Source organism: Mya arenaria, chromosome 1 (genome assembly GCF_026914265.1).
Source record: "Mya arenaria isolate MELC-2E11 chromosome 1, ASM2691426v1".
NCBI classification, from domain to species: domain Eukaryota; kingdom Metazoa; phylum Mollusca; class Bivalvia; order Myida; family Myidae; genus Mya; species Mya arenaria.
The window spans coordinates 39,361,975-39,367,477 of NC_069122.1; positions in this window are offsets into that span (position 1 = coordinate 39,361,975).

The following is a 5,503-nucleotide window of genomic DNA, read 5'->3' on the forward strand; positions in this document are numbered from 1 at the left end:
GTTTCATAAAGGAAGGGCACTATTTTGTTAAGGCATATGTTCTTTAAAGTTTACGTCGCATTTTAAACCGCCTTTTATTTAAGACTCGGGGCCAGTTTCACAAACAAGTTATAAATTACTCAAGTTATCGAGAATGACATAAGTTGATGCTTTAAGTTAATTTGTTTCACAAATAAAACTAAGCAATATTTTCACTTCTTCGCAAAAAGTTATTTAAGGATTTAAACAAACACAAAAGCTTTTGTGTATTTAAATCACTTGAACAGGTCGAATGTTACCTATAAAAAGTTACATTTACTTTTCTAAATAGTTATATGAATATTGTCGAATTAGTGGGAATGCCCTGCCTCAATTTGCACTTTCACCCTCGATAAGGCACTTTACATTACCCGCATATCTCTCGGCGTTAAAGTAACTCGCTCATGGTTTGTAAAATTCACTTTTTAACTACGAAAAAACGTGTGGCAAATCATAAGAAATGTAAAAAGAAAGAAAGCTGGAACCCTTCAGCAAATCTTGATATTTGCTCAAATACCGTCTTAAAAGACCACAAATTTCAATCGCGTTAGTAGCGGTGTTGCGTGATTGGTTGGTTGACATTATCCCGCGATGTTATAAACCTATCCTTAACAGATGAACATATCCGCCACTTTTGTTAAAAGCTCCATAACCGTGTGTACTAGCCGGCTGTTTTCTTTTTTTTTCTTGACTTTACCGGCGTCGTTTCGAACCCACTAAACCAAAATACTTTTTTTATGTTATAACTCTATTTTTTTCTGCAAGTTCGATATCATAGAGTAAACTAATGACAAGTGTTTTCAGATGCATTACCGGGAAAACTAATATTTGGTCCAAAAACATGAGCGAGTCATTTAAAACCCATTTATTCCAGTCAATGGTCCAGAGGTTTTTAGTTTAACTTTAGCTATTAGAACTATATCAACCACTTACAATTGTTATAGATGATTTTCTTCAATATAATTAAATATGATATTTCTATTGTGTATTTTGTGTATTCTGTGCATCAAAATGCTGTCTCGTCCAAATACATAAGAGCAGTCTCATTTGATGTTATATGGTCATTATATATACAAATGAAGAACAATATAACTATGCATGCATAAACTATTTAAAAATACACATAGCTATCAGCTAGCCCTCTATTCATGTGGGTTCATAGTTGTGCTAGGGGGGTCTGGGGGCGTGCACCCCCTTAAATGTTTGAAAACAATGATGCAATCTGCTGCATCCTTGGCGTTCTGATGTGCTTAATTTAGTACTGATAAATGGACAGTGTTAGGATAGTAAATCAATAAATGATTCCTTTTTCTTTCAATTTCAATGCCCATGCCTGTAACAGCAAGTATTGTAAAGAACGAATACTGCAACTTTTTTTGTCAGAATTATGTGGATCCAACCGTATATCCAGCGTATAGGCTACTCGCCTGACTGGTAATGTATCGCTCTTTCTGATGCCTTATTACGGTTTTCATTTTAAGCCGTTAAGTAGTGCTCCTTAATGGTAAAATTGTTTTACCCATTTCTGAAAAGAAAATATTTCAAAACTTATCATTTTATTACTAAATCCAATTAATTCAACGATAACCTTTCCTTGCAACATGTTAAAATAATTTTATGTTACAAAAATATACACCTTAACAGTTCATTCTGAATAGAACGAAACATGTCGTATTCATAGGCTTATCTACTTATAAAACATCCGAAGGTCATCAAAAAATCCTTTTATAACTCATTGTAAAACATATAACTATATGTTACAGGACACACATAGATTTATGTAGTTAACAAGGCCAAAATATCTTTTTTCTGTTGATTCATCATGCATGTGTCTGACATTCAAAACTATTGTTTTCTTTGTATATCTGTATAATAATTAATCTTTTTATCATGAAACGAGGAAAACGTTTTGTGTTCATATCACTTAAAAAAAGTGTTGAACCTGTATCTGAATCTGAATGTGTAGTTTCTATTGTAAACAACTTCATTCGTTACATATTTGGCGACTTGGCATGCCTCTGTAGTTGCCATAGTTAACACGACCTTTGTTACATATTTGGCTACTTGGCATGCCCCTGTAGTTGCCATGGTAAACACGACCTTTGTTACATCTTTGGCTACTGGGCTTGTCTCTGTAGTCGCCATTGTAAACACGGTCTTCGTTACATCTTTGGCTACTAGGATTGTCCTTGAGGTTGCCGTTGTAAACACGGTCTTCGTTACGTATTTGGCTTTTGGGCTTGTCCCTGTAATCGCCATTGTAAACACGGTCTTCGTTACGTATTTTGGCTTTTGGGCTTGTCCCTGTAGTCGCCATTGTAAACACGGTCTTCGTTACATACTTGGCTTCTGGGCTTGTCTCTGTAGTCGCCATTGTAAACACATTGTTCGTTACATTTTTGGCTACTACGCATGTATCCTTGTGGTTGCCAATGTACACAAGATCTTCGTCACATCTTTGGCTACTGGGTTCTTCCATTAGTTTTCCTTTGTAATCACGTTCTTAGTTAAATCATTAGCTACTGGGCCTGTCTCTGTAGTCGCCATTGTAAACACGGTCTTCGTTACATTCTAGGCTTTTAGGCTTGTCCCTGAAGATGGCATTGTAAACACTGTCTTCGTTACATTCTAGGCTTTTGGGCTTGTCCCTGAAGATGGCATTGTAAACACTGTCTTCGTTACATTCTAGGCTTTTGGGCTTGTCCCTGAATATGGCATTGTAAACACAGGCTTCGTTACATCTTTGACCATTGGGCTTGTCCCTACACTTGCCATTGTAAACACGGTCTTCGTTTCATCATTGGCTACTGGGATTGACAGTGTAGTTTCCTGTGCTTTACTGGTCTTTGGAAGCTCATAAACGTGTACAGTGTACATTATCTTTTTAAAATAAGATTGCAGCAGCTCGAACATATTGATCCAAAATGTTCCTAGTGCTGACAAATATAATAGTTTGTCCGTTTCGCTGTTGTAGGTATTTATTTCTCACATGAGTAAGTGTAGTTATAGCTTTCGTCATTAAATATATAAGAACAGTCATGCCATTTTTCGTATAAAATATTTTAAAATGAGAAATAATCTAAGTTATTTGACCGAGATGTATTCCGCTTAAGGTGTATATAAATCTGGGAAAAGGCTTCCGATTTTTCAAATTAATGTTCCATGGCGCTTAAACAGTTTAAACAGCATTATTGTTAGCTTATTTTTTCTAACAGGATCCAAGACAGTGATGCAAAACATATCCTTTTAACTCAAGAATAAACGGAATAGGATGTAGGATTAAATTAGAGATATACCAAGGAACGCGCATCTGGACGTAGAAAGATAAAATACGTCCTGTTAAAAAGTGGAAAATAATATTTTACTTTTACGTAAACAAGGATTTCATGAAGTGGCTGAAAAATATATTTGTTTAAAACTTACAGAGCAAATAATCCTGAAATTTATATTTGCCCTTGATTCACTTTAGGTTTAAACATCGTTACCATACACGGACCCTGATTATTGATTGCGCCTGATTGCTTATGAGCAAATCAAATCAAATCAAAATCTTTATTTCCTCCTAAAAGGAGATATGCATACATATGTACAAATATATATATATCTAATTTCTAAAGCATTTCAAAGAAACATATCAGCAATGTGTAATTACAAATAAATAATAATAATAATAATAAATATTACAAATAACGTGTGACCATACATAATCCCAATTAGTGGGCATCGTCATCATACAGCAATACAATATGTTCGTAACAATTTACACACATGACAGACAGTCACTAATAAATTGGAACGATATCAGGAGAAAGTCCTTATTGTCATTATTGTCAAGCAGTGCACCCATCAGTTTCATAGTAAACATGAATTCGTCCAATTGAAGTATTTCTGATACAAACTCAATGCCGAAACATGAAATAGCGCACACATATTTAGTTCGCAATTCAGTTGTTGCTGCACATTCGCTGACTAGGTGAACAATTTTGTCCGTGGTTTGGACATTACAGATTTGACAAAGTGTTAGAGAGTCAAGTCGACAGCTGCGACACCATTGTTTTGCAACCTCGTGCATAATGTTTCTCTGAGCAGCACGACAACACGTCCTGTACACAATTGACGGAGAGATAGTTGGTTGTAAAATTCTGAAGCGAGCAAAGTCAGAGTCTGTCATAATTCTGTATCTCCACATTTCAGTCTCGTATCTATACACTAATTGCTTGACAGTTCTTTTCCATACATACTTACTCGGCAATGTTGTCGGATCTACTAAAACATTGTTAATAACAGAATGAAGATCGTATTGACAGAGTGTGTTACAAATATCTGGAATAAAACCATACTTTATGGTAGTATTACAAGATATGAATGACAAATATCTGCGTATAAAAATATTTCGACATGTACTTTTACAATCAAGGCTTAATATCTTGTGTAAAAAAACAAGTTTCCTAATAATCACATCGCAGGTAAGCTTTTGCAGTCCAACCATTGCTTCACACATATCTGATCTTGTCGAAATATGAAAACCCTGTATTTTTTTAACAATGAAATGCTGAAATTTGGCAATAGTATACATGTTATGCGCAGTTAGGTTACACCATAATTCACAACCATAAAGAGCTATAGGCTTGATTATTTTCTTGTAAAGATCGGCGCTTACCAAAGGGTTCACTCCGAAAGGGTGGAAACCCTGTGCAGCCATAGAAAAAAATGCATTTTTAGCCTTTTGCAGTCTTTCCTGAATTCTTAACGAAAACTTTAAATTGGAATCTTGTCTAATTCCTAAGTGGTTTACATTGTCTGCTTGATCTATACATATATCTCCATAAAGGATTCCTACAACTGGTATCGTCCTTTTACTTGTAAAGGCCACAACGCTTGATTTGGCTACGCTTATATCCATTTTCCAGTCTTTGCAATAAAAGTACACAATGTCTATTAACTTCTGGAGGTAAAGGGGGGTAACTGCAATCAGTGCTATATCGTCCGCGAATGATGGGTTACCTGCCTTGACTGACATGACACTGCTTCCGTAGTTACTGTTCTCGAGTGTGACGAGTAGTTCATTGATGTATACTAAATAGAAAAAAGTTGACAAAACTCCTCCCTGCCGAACTGAGCGTTTAACGTTAATGGCCTTTGATGTACTCCCGTTTGTGCGAACTACGCATTTAAGACTGCTGTATGATTGTATTATTAAGCGCAAGAGTTTTCCACATATTCCCAACTGTCCAAGTTTGTAAAATAGACCACCGTGTCACACCAAATCGAACGCAGCTTTCTGGTCGAGACAAGCAGTGTATACATTATTTGCTAGGTTTTAGGGAAATGGTGGATGTACATTTTGTCACTTGTTCGACACAAATGAGCTGATTTATTAAAATGATAGCTAGCATTGGATAGAAAGGCTGTTCAAAAGGGAATGGACAGTTGAAATTCGTATTTCAGGTAAATGCTAGGCCCTGTATGCTTATGGTAAACAAAT